Source organism: Pteropus alecto, unplaced genomic scaffold (genome assembly GCF_000325575.1).
Source record: "Pteropus alecto unplaced genomic scaffold, ASM32557v1 scaffold20, whole genome shotgun sequence".
In the NCBI taxonomy this organism is placed as follows: Eukaryota; Metazoa; Chordata; class Mammalia; order Chiroptera; family Pteropodidae; genus Pteropus; species Pteropus alecto.
Window position 1 is genome coordinate 42,227,671 of NW_006436298.1, and position 13,866 is coordinate 42,241,536.

At 39.9% G+C, this 13,866-nt stretch overlaps 1 protein-coding gene across 1 annotated transcript in view; it reads left to right on the plus strand.

Moving 5' to 3' along the window:
- The first annotated feature begins 568 nt into the window (after window positions 1-568).
- FAM170A (family with sequence similarity 170 member A) overlaps window positions 569-13,866 on the plus strand; it is a 27,397-nt gene continuing 14,099 nt past the window's right edge. The window contains exons 1-2 of the mRNA XM_025047654.1: window positions 569-830; window positions 8,403-8,560. The gene's annotated coding sequence lies outside the window, so the exon portion shown is untranslated. The remainder of the gene's footprint in view (window positions 831-8,402; window positions 8,561-13,866) is intronic.

Below are 13,866 nucleotides of genomic sequence, written 5' to 3' on the forward strand. Positions count from 1 at the left end.
ATCAAAGAAGTTCCTGCAGGTTTATATCACTCCTGAAGATATACATCTTGTGCAGATTTCCAAGGCCATTGTGGGCAGACCCAGGACAATCTGGTGGATGTTACAGGAAGGCAGCTTGAGCCTCAGCGTATGGGAAGTCCTTACAATCAGAACAGTCTAACATGGAATAGATTTCCATGGAAGGTACTGAATTCCTTGTCACCAGAGGTGTGCCAGACGTGGCTGCTTGATCAGAGCGGAGGTGGTGACGTCCAGCCTCTTGTCATGTTAGAATCATCTGGGAAGTCATTTAAACCTCCCAGTGCTGCCCCCTTCCCTCAGATATTCTTATTTAATTGGTTTGACATGAAACTCGACTTCAGATTTTTTCCTTAAAGCTCCCCAGGCCATTCAAATGTGCCCCCATAGCTGAGAGAAAAAAATCAAAGCCCAGGTTAAGGAAGTCGGGTCTGACAACCTGAGGTTCTTACTTTTATCTTAGCAACAATATTATCTGAACTTCCTATTTGGTATAAAGCTTGGGTGCTTTTTGATGCCGACCTCTCTTTCTTTTCAGGTTTTCTTTCAGTCAGACTCCCTCCCTCGTGTCCACCTGGAGCGTCATGGTGGCAGGAAGACGGCCGCTGCTCCTGCTCCCGTTCTTACCCTTGGTGCTGGCCTGTTTTGCTCCCCTTGAAATCGATTACCCTAAAGTGCTCTCTTAACCTCTGCACGCTGGAAATCATAGCGCTTTTTCCAAAGGGACAGTTTTCCGTAGAATTGGCCATTTAAATTGCAGCACAAGATTGAAGAAAACACATTTAACTGTGGAAAGGCCATCGACAGTAGCCGTAAGTGTACATTTTCTGTTTTGGGTCCATATATTGAAATGGTTTAGAAAACCCCAGATTCTCTTTAGCTTGGACAATTGGAAAAGACGTTAAGGAATGATGACACGGGACTGCATCTAGGGGCACTTGTTAATTATCCGCATCCTTCAGGGAAAAGGATGAGGTTGAGGGGAAAAGAGGATTAAGGGAAGAGAAATCAGCCATAGAATCCCAGCCTGTAATGGAAGTAACTACCTGACGTCCCCTCATCAGAGTCTACTTCCAGGTTTTTTTGCAAAGTGAACTTACCATGAAATTTGAGTCCTCAGATGCCCCTTTTCCTCTGTCCTTTTCAGACTTCCTGTCTGCTCTTTCCATCTTTGTAGCTCCCCCGAGGCAGATGGGTAGGTAGGCTGGCTCTGCTGTGACTCAGTGCCATTTTATAGAGGTAATCTTTACGTCTCTTGCCTCCTATCAGGAAAAAGATCAGGGCTTGACATTACAATAGGCCTCCTTAAATAACTATGAGAGAGTAAAAGTTCACTAAAATATAATCAGTTGCTTCTAGGTGAATAGTAACAATTCTTGCTCTAAAACCTTAACCTTCCAGCCATTAAAATGTTAAATGTGAACAAGATAGACCCTTTTGTTGCCTTAAATAAATACCTTCCTTTAATTTTTTTTTTTTTCTCGAGTAAAGTATCCCAGTTAGTTTCATGAATTCCTGTCCTTAACCTGACAGTTGGCCATATTTACTCCTTCCTAAATTTTTATGCTGGGTACAGTGGGGGATCTTCGGAGTGCATTTTTTAAGACATGAAGAAAATTCTGTTTGTCTATTGCTTCGCAAGTGAGTGCTCCTGTTTTTGCCCAGTGGGCTTTGTTCAGCTAAGGCTGCAGTGTGATCCTCTCCATTCAGCCATCTCTTGGCCCTCTTGGAGCCAGTTACTGTGGCTAGAACTTTGGATGAGGAGGAGGAAAACCTGAAGGATGGGACCAGGGGCTTCTTATTCATGGAATTTAACATTTCCTTGGGCTGATAGAGAACAGAAGTTTGTGTTTATGTAGATCATTTTTAATTCATTTTTTTTGGGGTGGAGAGGGCATAAAAATGATGCTCACATCAAATAGAAGTTCTAGGCTTCACCCGTGTGCTCTTCAGCACAGTTGGCTGACATGAGGTGTCAGCAGGTGTCTAGAGCAGTGGTCCCCACCCTTTTAGGCACCAGGGACCAGTGCTCCTATGAGAATGAAGTGCCTGATGATCTGAGGTAGAGCTGAGGCGGTGATGCTAGCGCTGGGGAGTGGCTGCAAATACAGATGAAACTTCGCTCACTCAACCGCCGCTCACCTGCTGCTGTGCGGCCCGGCTCCTAACAGGCCATGTCAGGTACCAGTCAGCGGCCCGGGGTTTGGGCACTCCTGGTCTAGAAAACAAAACACCATAATGGTTGCCCAAGTGGGTGAGGAGTTTCAGTAATGGCCTAGCTCTAATTGACACCCAAAAGGGCTGGGGATGGGTACCTGCTAGAGCTACAGGCAGTTCTTAGCAGTTCTGGGATCTCTTATGAATCATTCGCATGACTGTAAGAACCAGGCTTAGCAGCTTCTTCATCAAAGACCAGTGCCCTGTGGCCTGGTGGAGATTGACAGTGTTGGATGGCCATGTGACAAATACACCACCTTCCTTGAAGCTTCTGGGAGCCTTGCCTCAGGGGAGGGTGCAGCTACCACCCTAGAGAAATGGAGACTATTATTACCACTAGGAGGAATTGTGGTGTCTTACATTCCAGTAAGAGGTCTTTAGACCAACACAGCTACCTAACCTCTGGGTCCTGGCTCCCTGGAACTTTTGGTTAAATTTGAAAAATGACCAAACAAGAGCACACATGTAAATTAAGTCCTATTAAATACAGCTGCCAGAAATCATGTAGCAGGTATGATGGACATGAGTTTTATTAATGATATAATTTTAAACTACTTTAATTCAGCTAAAATTGCACCAGACCCATTTGACAAATAAAGAGATTACGAGAATAAATAATGCCTTGATATATATTTGCCTCTCATCTAAGTAAAGTTTCATGTTTATATGCCAGTCACTGATCTGTTCTAGCTATCATTACCATCAGTTCAAACAGTCCTGCAACTTATGTTTTTATTTTCATTTTACCTGCTCTTGAAAAAAGTGTGCATAACTTTGATCTGGACTCTGGTGGTCTTAAACTTGCTCAGCCTCAGATCCTTTTCCTGTCTTATGCTAGGTGTGTTCTCTGTCATAAAGGCGCTGAGCCGTGAAAGCTGTTGTTCACTGGCTTCTCACTGAATCCAGCCAGTGGAGGCACTGGTGAGACACTGGAGGGAGGTAGCAGGTAGGGAGAAGAGAGAAGCCCTTCCTCCATCTCCACCTTGGGCTGATTCTCTCACAGCAACTGAATTTATCCCATAGCTCCAACTCCCATTTTACAGGCCCACCATGGTTCCAGCCTTTGTCCGCTGGTGGACTCTCCTGAGTCCCAGCAATTCGGCCTAGACGTGATATTGGCTTCCTGTTGTTGCTCATATCTGGGTTACCATATCATCCCATTTGGCTCTAGCTTCTCTATTACCTGTGTAACTCATTCTGTGTATTAAATCTCCTCCATTATAAATACTTGCAGCAGTATATAATCCTCATTTTGTAAAGAAGGAATTTGAAGTCCAGAGAGATTAAAAGTGTGCTTTATAAGGCTATCTGGAAGTCAGACTTCTAGCATTTCAATCACTGACAATGCCATTAAGAATCCAGAAGTAAGTAAATGATAGTTTCTTTAATGTGAGTGCCTATCAAAAAATCCTTGCACTAATGCCCATGCATCAGCTCCTGTAAGCAGACTGGACTTATACTCAACTTTTTAATTCATTTTTAGTTTATTTTTGTGTATGGTGCAAGATAGTCTAGTGTTACTGTTTTGCATATAGCTGTCCAGTTTTCCCAACACCATTTATTATACATCATATATTCATTTCTTAGGCCAGAGCTGTGTTGCATAACTATAGCACCCCACAAGGGAAGTTGGGAAATATTTTTTGTTTGTTTGCTTGTTTTAGCTGAACACATTACAGTCTTAGTTCTGTTCACTATAACTGAGGAAGGAAGGAAGGAAGGAAGGAAGGAAGGAAGGAAGGAAAGAAGGAAAGAAGGAAAGAAGGAAAGTAAGTATTCTGTAGGAAACCAGTAGTTTCTGCCCCACTTGATTTTCATTTCTGGAAAATCTTGAGTCTATGAAAGCAAAGTGCCTTTTGATAATATAGATGGTAATCAGGCCTGAGGAAGAGGCAGCTAACATTCAGCCCTTTGGCGTAGTTTGGGGAGGAATTTCTGCCATTGGAAAGGAAAAGGAAGAAAAAAAGATGAGGCTCTATTAGTAAGTATATCCTATGATTAGAATCTCTTGGTCTAAGCTAGTATTTTCACTAAACAGATAAGGAAATTGAGGCCTAGAGAACTTAAGCCTTCTTACTGCAAGTATTTAATTGAGCACCTAGAAGTGTATATTGTAAGTGCTTGGGAGTCATTAATGAACAAAACAGAGTTCTCAGGCATTAGTAGATTACGGCCCTACCTGCAGGGACAGGATGGGGACTGGAATCCAGGTGTCTTAAGTGCCTACTGCTATATTGCTCAGGGCCAAAAGTACTATAGCTTTAAGGTTACTTGAAATTCATGTAAGGTAAATATTTTGATTGAAAATCATAAGTTTGTCTGGTTGCTTTGGGAGGTGTTGGGAGATTCTGAAACAATCTTCTTGCTTTGTGAATCTAATTGACCTTCAGGTGAAATAATACTCGCTGACTATCTCTCATTTCCGAACCCTCGACCTTGTCTTTTTTGTTTGTTTGTTTTTTATCTCCTCTTAGATTTTTTTCTGCATTGCAAATGGGAGTGAGCCAGAGCAGTCTCATCACTCCTTCCAAATAATACTTTGAAGGGAAATATCCCATTTGGATGAAAATAGGTAGATATCTAGTTCTTAGGGATTTGCTTCAAGTGGACAAGTTATTTTTGAACCAAATGTAAAAAAAGTAATGAGAGCTATTTTTAACAACCATATCTAAATGTTCATAACAAAACATTATTTTTTACATTCATTTTGGAAAGATATCTTTCTAATGATGCTGCCATTGATTAAAACACTTTGGAATGCCTCCTTTCCTACTGATTTCAGGATCACTTAATAAGTCACAAAAGAAATTTGGTGTCATTACTTTATAAGAAGACCCCAGTTGATCAAAATACCATTTTTTGGAAGGAACACTTACTTTATTTTCCAGATCTGGCTCTGAATATCTTTGTCAGTTCTGACCGCTGAGGAGATTTAAAAGTCTATGTCACAAACTAAAGACAATTTTTAAAAAGGTGTTAAAAAAATATTTTGAGTAATGACGGTATTGTTGGAGTAATGTCATATATTCCTATACTCCCAAGGTGTCTGCTTGGAAAAGGTATAAATATTTTGGCAGGTATTGAACCACCTATTCCATGAATAGTTCAAATACATAATCAGACACTCTTTTTTATTTAAATCTAAGCAAATATTTTGGATATCAAATTTTCGAATAGGGATAGCTTATATCTCATTATTTTAAATGGGAAAAATTGTAAAGCATTTTTAGCCCACTCAAAAACACAAAACGATTTTACCCTCAAATCACTAAATTACTCTTACGTACCTATAGAACAGTAAAGTTTTCTGGAACCACAATTTCAAATATTTTTACAAGTTTTTCATGCATTAAAAAAAATATAGACTTGGCAGATAGAGACACGTGCGTGGCCAAGTTTATGACTTTCACAAGTTTACTTCTCTTCATGTGCCTCTCCACGTTTCCCTTTTATTCTAATATATGGGCTCCTCCACCCCTCTTAGACCTGATTTCTTCACAGGCATTTCTACTTGTCTACTCTTTCAGTAGATTTTTCTCTCAGTAATGTGAGGGAGGTGACGGTGATAATATACAATACTGTTGATCAGAGTACACAAGCCCCTAAACCATCTCAAGAACAGCTTAGAGGGGACTTTTTACTAAGGCTTTTGTGCCACCTAAATGTTTTCTCTGGCATGCATAAGAAGATTTATTGAAGCAATTTTTTATTTGAATAGTGAATTTTATAGAAACACTTTGGTAAATTGTTAAAGTAGACCTTCTGATGGTAAGTGGTTAGCAAGTGACGAAACCTGTGTAAAGTAGCTTGTGTATTTACTTATCTGATACATGGCAACCGACTACCAATTCATTAGCATATCAAATATGTTTTGTACTATAGAAAAATTTCAATATTTCTTTGGAATTAATATTTAAAGTTTTCGTTTTGGCATCTGGAAAGAATTGCCTGAGTAACATTTGCCACATGATTCATAGAACTTTTTATTTTATTATTATTTTTGGATTGATAGTCTGGTTTTTTTTTCTGCTCAGCGTGCTCTTTGTTGAATGAAGGGAGAAATTTCTATGGATGTAACCTGATCTTCCAAAGCTGACTTGTGGAATTATCTTTACTCTAGACTAATTAATTAGATAAGCGTTTCTCAGATTGGTATTTCCTGAAACAGCATTCTGGGAATTAATAGATGTGATTAAAAAAAATGTTTTATTGTAAAATAAGTATGGAGGACATAGGTGCCTTCTTTGGAGACCCACAACTTAAGAGAACATATTAATGACTGAGTCTTGTAGATAAAACAAAGAAAAGCAAAACAAAAAAATCTAATTAGCTTTCTTCCATTATTAGGTCTCATTTTTAAAAATGAAACACTTATTAATATCTTTCAGAACACCAGTTTTGGAGACATTCCATGAAACCAATAGTTTATTTCTTTCACAGATTGAAGAGCCTGTTCTAGAATTTGATGGAGTTAAGAAACGTTTTACGGTTATACGTCTGCATTTCCCAGCTCTTAAAAATATTCTAAAGAAGTTATCTAACACTAGACACCAGAATTTGGCAAGGACCAAATGACGTAGAAGTTGGCAAAATGTTATGCTGTAATAATTAAAAGAGTTTTTCCATGTTAAGTAAGCACAGATCATTTTCAGAAAGGGCTGAGAAGTATTTGTTTAGACTTCTAATAAAAATTAAAGAAAATATAATTATAGTTTACACAAAGTGTATTTCAAACTTTGAATAATTTCTCTAGTGATATTATATAAATGTAGTATTTGATCCACTACTTCAAAAAAATATTTATTGCTGCAATGAAAAAGGGAGAGATATTTGCAGTAATACTGTTAGTGTTATTTTACATTAAATTCAGCTAATCTCAAATTGTTTATTAGCAGAGTCAAGTTAGTATACCAGGAGCAGATGAAATGGAAACTTTTGGAACTGAATACTAAAGATCGCCATGAGAGCTGGTCTTTCTTTCTGGAGTTTCTGTACAGCATTATGCCTCAGAATTCCCTCTCTCCCCCGACCCTACCATGCTGTCCTCCCTGTCTATGCGCATTGAAATATTGTCCAAAGCTTAACTTTTATCACAGATGTCACCTCCTCCATGAAGCCTTTTCTGATCTCCTACTGTTTGTTATTTCTGTCTTTAGACCCATAACACTAGGAGTTACCTACTATGACATTTATACTCTGCCTCAATTATCATATTTGTTTTTTGTCAAAACACTCTCATGTAACCCACACCCACATTGAAATCCTTGATTGAAGCTCTTGTACTTAGCCGACATGTAGCTGGTGTCCAATATTTATGAATTAAATACTGAAAAAAAAATCCCAAACACCCAACTGCTTTCTCTTTGTACTCTCATATGAAGAGCATTTGGTAAAAACAAAATAGGCATCTGAGGATAGGCCCCTTAGTGTTTTGTTTTGGAGTTAGTATTAATGGTCTCACCAGGACACCAGTTTGTACCCAAGAAAGAACTTAAAAAATATTATTTCACCATTGCCTCTCTAAGAGGCAACACTAATTTAACCAGCAGAATATTTTCCAATATTTCTGTTGCATGGACTGTTTCTTTATTGTATTATTATTTTAGGGTGTGTAAATTCTTGGTGGCTATCTGGATTAAACAAATAACAAATAAAAACTAAGGATGCCATGAAATAAGAATATTTATAAGGTCCATTACTTCTTGACTTTGAGCAATTGACTAATTACCTTAAGTTCAAAGCTAATTCATAGAAGTTTTTATAATAATAACTTACATTTGTCTAGTGACTGGAGGTTTGTAAGACACTTTATCTGTATTATTCATTTAATCAACTAGTCAATTAACAAATTATTTTTTCAACAGACGTTACTTTGAGCTCATTATGTCACAAATATTGGCATGCATGATTTGGGGATTCCTAAAATAAATAAGGCAAAGGTCCTGCCCTCTAGAAGTTTTCAGTCTGGTGACAGAAATATAAACAAGGAAGTAGACTAAAATGTTGTGATCAAAGTCTGAACACAGCACAGCAGGGACACAAAGTAGGGAGTGGGTTGTTCTCACCAAAGGAGGGGAAGGTGGACAGAAGAGCATTCGCAGAGGAGGGGCCATTGAACGAGGTCTCATTCGATTCGTATTACTGTCACTCTTGTCTGTGGTTTACAGCTGGGAAGCTGACACAGAAGATTGAGGCATCACTGAGGTGACCTGCTCTTGAGATTTCAAAAGTGAACCAACCAATCCACCGCCACAGCATCTCCTCGGCACACCACACAATTCCTGGAATGTGAATCTCATGTTCTAGCAAGGATGAGAAAGAGAAGGTAAGGCCAGAGAACCTGAAATGGAGGATTATGTTTATTCAAAATGAGCCTGGTTCCCAAAGTAACAAGAAAAACAACTTAATTGAAAATGTTATTCATCCATAAGAGAAGAGAGAAAGCCAAACCCAAAGGCGGGATTCCAGCTCTAAGCTGGAAACAATGGCTTTGCTGAGATTTACAGGCCTGTGAGAATTCTCAATTGCAGAGGGTATTAAGGAAAGTTATTTGAAAAATATTGAAATTACTTTGACATCATTTCTCCTAGGCAATATTTGGAAACTCACTTCTTGGAGGTTAAGCTTCCATTTACATGAAACTTTGGAGGGAATGGGGTTTAAAAGGATGAGCTACTTCTGCTGCTGTCAACACCCACGACTCTAATTTCTTTCTTTATTCTGTTCACTAAAAGCCACTAGTATTTTCCATGGGAAGGATGTTTCCTTTTAGTAATACGTTTGATGTGTGTGGCCACGTTTCACTATGTTGGTGGCATATTGATTTGCAAAGTGCCTTAAGAAGACAAATGTGCATTTAAGATAACAGTGGCAAGATCAACTAAGTATGGGCACATATTTGCTTTGTTCTCTGAAAGAGAGCTTAATCGCAGATATTATAATGCAGCATCGCCCAAAGATTTCTAATATGAGCTAAAGCTGCCCAGAAACTGTGATGGGAAGGGATTTGGTCTTTTTCTTTGCCTCTGTTCTTCATGTAATCACATGAGAATATGAGCCGGAGTGGTACATTTTATAAATTATTAAACTGTAAAATCACAGTGTTAAAAAAGAAAACTACAGGCCCCAGAAGGCGTCCCTTGTGCTAAAGTCCATGACACCAAACCTAGACTTAATATCTGACCTAATTGCAGCCTCAACCTTCAGCAGAAATGTCATCTTAATTAACCGGTCTGCAATTTTCTGGTTGACACCACAGAGGTCATCTGTCACATGGGTCCTCTCCATCCCCCACAGGAAGAAGAGGCAATCTGCACGTTGAAACCTTGCTGGTCCCTCTCCTGCCCCTCTCCCATTGTCCTCCCCCCACCCCCCCGCCCCAAAAGATGTCCTGGTAAAAAAATAATTCTTTCTTTTCTTTGGCTAAGAATTCCCCTGCCACACCCTTCTTCCTAGAAAAACCTTCCATTCTGTACAACCCCTTGAAATGCCCTTCTAGTTACCAGATGGGATGCTGCCTGATTCATGAATCACTTAATAAAGACAATTAGATCTTTAAATTTACTAGGTCGAATTTTGTTATTTAACAAAGTTAAGGAAGCAGGTATTTTAACTTACCTGAAAACAAAGTTCCATTACTCCAATGAACTAGGTAGCCCCTTATTTTTATGATCCTTTATAGGTTAAAAAATGTTTCAAATGTTCTCTTTGGGTCTTCATAAGAACCCTAATGAGAGACAGGAGATCTTATAGGCAAGATTTTTTTTTTTTTTTTAAACTCATGAAGAAACTGAGGCCCAGAAGGTTAAGGCTAGGCTCTAGCTAATATTAATGAACATCTTTTGTTGTCTTCTGGACTAGTATTGCTTAGTTCTGTTAAAAGATAAACTGAGGCATATTAAAAAATTTAAGACTTTATTTGAGAGCAAATCAATTCAAACTGGGTGGTGCCCCATTGGAGGTAGTTAGGAGTGCTCCTCCAACAGGAACCAAGAGAAAGATTTCATAGAGAAGATGCAGATGCTCTTAAGCGTTTGTGTTACTTGGGAAAGCGGAGTTGGCTGTTTGTAATTGGGTGTCCTTAGGTTTTGAGTTTTTACCCTTGAAGCTTTTATAGGCTTAGGTTTTGGTTTGCTTACATAGAATGCTAAGATATTAGAACCATCTCAGTCTAACGGCCTCCTCGTTTAAGTGATTTAATGGTTGTTTATATTTTATTGCTTCTTTGCAGAGAAATTCTCTCATGGACACGCACTGTGCCCCTAACCCTGACCTGCTATTTCTCAAATGTGCGTGATTAGTTGCAAGGGAACCTGGATGATGAGAAAATGGATGATTCAGTATCAGCCCATCCCACTTATAAGAAAAGTAATACAAATCATATATCTCAGCGGTACAATGGTTTGAATTACTTTAATATAGGAAGAGCAGCACATAATTAAATTCTAAGAATCGAGAATCATATTTCTTTTACTGGAAGCACCTGCATCAGAAGAAAGTCGGTCTGGATGAACACAGGTGACTAGGGGTGCTCGTTCTAACACTGTGCAGTAAAATTATAGAAAAAGAACAAAAGCGGCGATGTTACCAAGTCAGCTCATTTTCTCAGGCCACACTAGCCCAGAATTTTAAAAGGGGTCACATAAATGGCAATAATCCATATTTTTAGCTTTTTATCCTTTTGGCTATTACAACCCCCGTCCCCCGGCCTCTGTCCTCCCGCCATCCCCCAGCGGAGTCCCCAGAGCGTGTCTTCTGTGTGCTGCTCAGTTCTGTACGCCCCCCGTGGGTTTCATGACATGTTTCCTTCCCCGCCTGCCCGAGCTCTTATGTTGGTGGGCTGGGTGCCTTCAGAGGGGACACGGATTTTGCCCTCAGTTGGCAGCCTTCTCGGGGACCATTCTTGCCTCTGCCTCTGATTCCTTTCTTGGAGTTCTTGATGTGAGCCAGAAAGAGGTGGGATAATGCCATCTTCTCTCTTTTGGGATATGCGTGGATCTCAGAGCAAGACGAGGTGGCTAGTGCATTCTCTCTTTATTTTTAGATGTACGGCTCTCTCTTTTTAGCACTGAGATATGAGTCTATGAGGGTAGGCCATGGATAAAGCTGTGAAATGTTAAAAACTGTATTATGACCATTGCCTTGTCCTCCCCTTGGTTCCTCATGAAAATACTTGTTAGTATTTTCTGGGAGACTACTACCTATTAGCTGCCAGAGGGACCCAAAATTCCAGCACGAAATAGAACCTAGACTCGAGCTTAGAGCACCCAAAGTATCAAAATTCTGTGCTCAGTGCAGAGTTAACTTTTTCCCTTCTATTTCCTGTCCTTTTTTGTATTCTTGACTTCTGTTTCTTTGGTTAATTGATTTTTTTTTTTAACCCTGAGCATATGGAGTGAAAACTGCTTTGAAAGGCAAAGCTGCTTAGGTCAGATTTCTCTCTGACTAAAAGGAAGCCAATGAAGGAAACTCATGGGAGTGGATGGAGTTCTGCATTTCCAATCAGAAGAGCAACATCCTGCTTGTCCCTGGTGGTGAGTGACACCAAATCAGCTGGAAAGGGCTCTCACTCCTGGGGCTGAGAAATAAGAACTCTGGAACTTGGTGATGTCGTACTTATAAAACAAAACAAATCTAAACTGGGAGCAGAGCTTGCTGGCTTTGGCTTTGTGGACAGCAAGTATCTGGGTGCACTGCCTTGTCTACTGTCCAGAGGGAGGTGACTCATCCCCGCTCTGAGCTAGGACTCCTAGGAATACTGCCAGGAGTTATCCTCTCTCTTTACACTCCCAGCATCTCCCCGAACCATCCTGAGCCTATGTCTTATCTTTACTCTTTACGTAAACCTCAAAAGGGATCAGATGCCACCCGCCAGTTTGAACTCTGTAGAAATGTGTTTCTCAGCCAGGTAGCTTAAGAGGTAGCATGATGTGCGGGGTGGGGACAATAACAACAACAACAACAACAAAAAACCCAAAGCAGTAATCTGGGTGTCAGAAGACCTGAAATTTTTCTTTTCTATGGGCCATGCCACTTTATCCCTCTTCTACCTCCTGTCCATGCTCTCCTTCTTCACCTCCCTTGATTCATTTATTTGTATTCTCTGAAAATAGAATTGTGAAAGGGTTCTCCCACTCAAGGAGTTTCTTTGGAGCCTAGTGCAAAGTTTCTAGTAGTTGGGGGAGATGTTTTCCCTTACATTTATCGAGCACCTCCTAGGTAACAGCTGCAAGTCACTCTCTGTGCAAAGCACCCTTTACGTGCGTCCTTTAATCCTTATAATGGTGGTGGTGATGATGATGACGGTGATGATAACAAACACTTAGATGGTGCTTACTGTGCCAGGCACTGTTCTAATCAGTTTACATATATTCGCTCACTTAAATCTTCATCACAAACTCTGTGAAGTTAGTACTATTATGATCTTCATTTTGCAGATGACCATCTGAGCCTTAAAGTAGAAACAGATAAACAAACACATGCCTGAGGTCCCAGGGCTGATCTCAACTACTCATAAACCACAACAGGACAATTATCCTCTTTACAGAGGAGGAAATTGAGGTTCTAACAGGCTAAGGAAAACTGCCCATAGTCACAGCAAGTCAGTAGCACACCTGGACATCGAACTCAGTTCTAACTTGTTCCAGAGCCCAAGTTCTTTCCACTTTGCCGCTTTGCTTCCCCAGAGGCATTTTTGCTTTGTCATAAACTGCGGAGCATGATACTTTTAATGAAAGGAAAGTTTGCCAAATGAAAAGCAGATTAATGAGATATTTGGGATGCTGTCCAGTAAATAATCTGTTGCAGAATTCTTATCTTCTCCCATTCAAATTGCTAAAGCCATAACAGTAACAATTAGCTCAGCCTGGCTGTGGCAGCGTGGGAGTGAACTCTCTTAATTGTATTGCTCAGGCTGGACACTGGAGACCAGCAGAGCGTTCCTTTAGCTCGCTGAGCCATAGGTCGGAAATTGGCTTTCCCCATCAGCCTCCTCTTGCCCCTCCTGTTTTAGCCATGTCTTGGAACACCATTACTTTAGGAGAGAAATAGAGCTTAAAATTGGGTCAACATTAAAAATATTAGAAATGTCAATGCCTCCCTGTTTCCCGAATAGATGAGACTTAGAGCATCATTTGCACGTGACTGCCTAAGACTTTAGAGTCTATTGTTTTTATACAGGCAATCTTAGATACTCCCTGGGAATTTTCAAATATCCCCTGAAACTGAGAGGCCAGAAGAGAAATGTGATTATTTTTATATGATATATGGCTGAATTTTAAGCCAGATGCCCACATTTATATTGTGTGTCTACTCATGCTAGTTTTCGAGGATATGAGGGATACGAAGACAAGCAGGTCTCAGTTCCTTTCTCTAAGAGGTAGTGACCTTTTAAGGGAAATGAGATGTAAACTATAATAATCTGTACTGTGAGGGGAAACATACCATTTACTACCTGTCTCTCATAGACCAGGCATTGTGTCAAGCACTTTATGTAAAGACAAGGCAAGATGGGATATTAACCCCATTTCCAGGGAAGGAAATCAAGTTTAAGAATAAGATGATCTGGCCAACAACTTTTTATCACTGTGACTGGGATTCAAACTTAGGTGGTTATAATGGCAGACCTATACT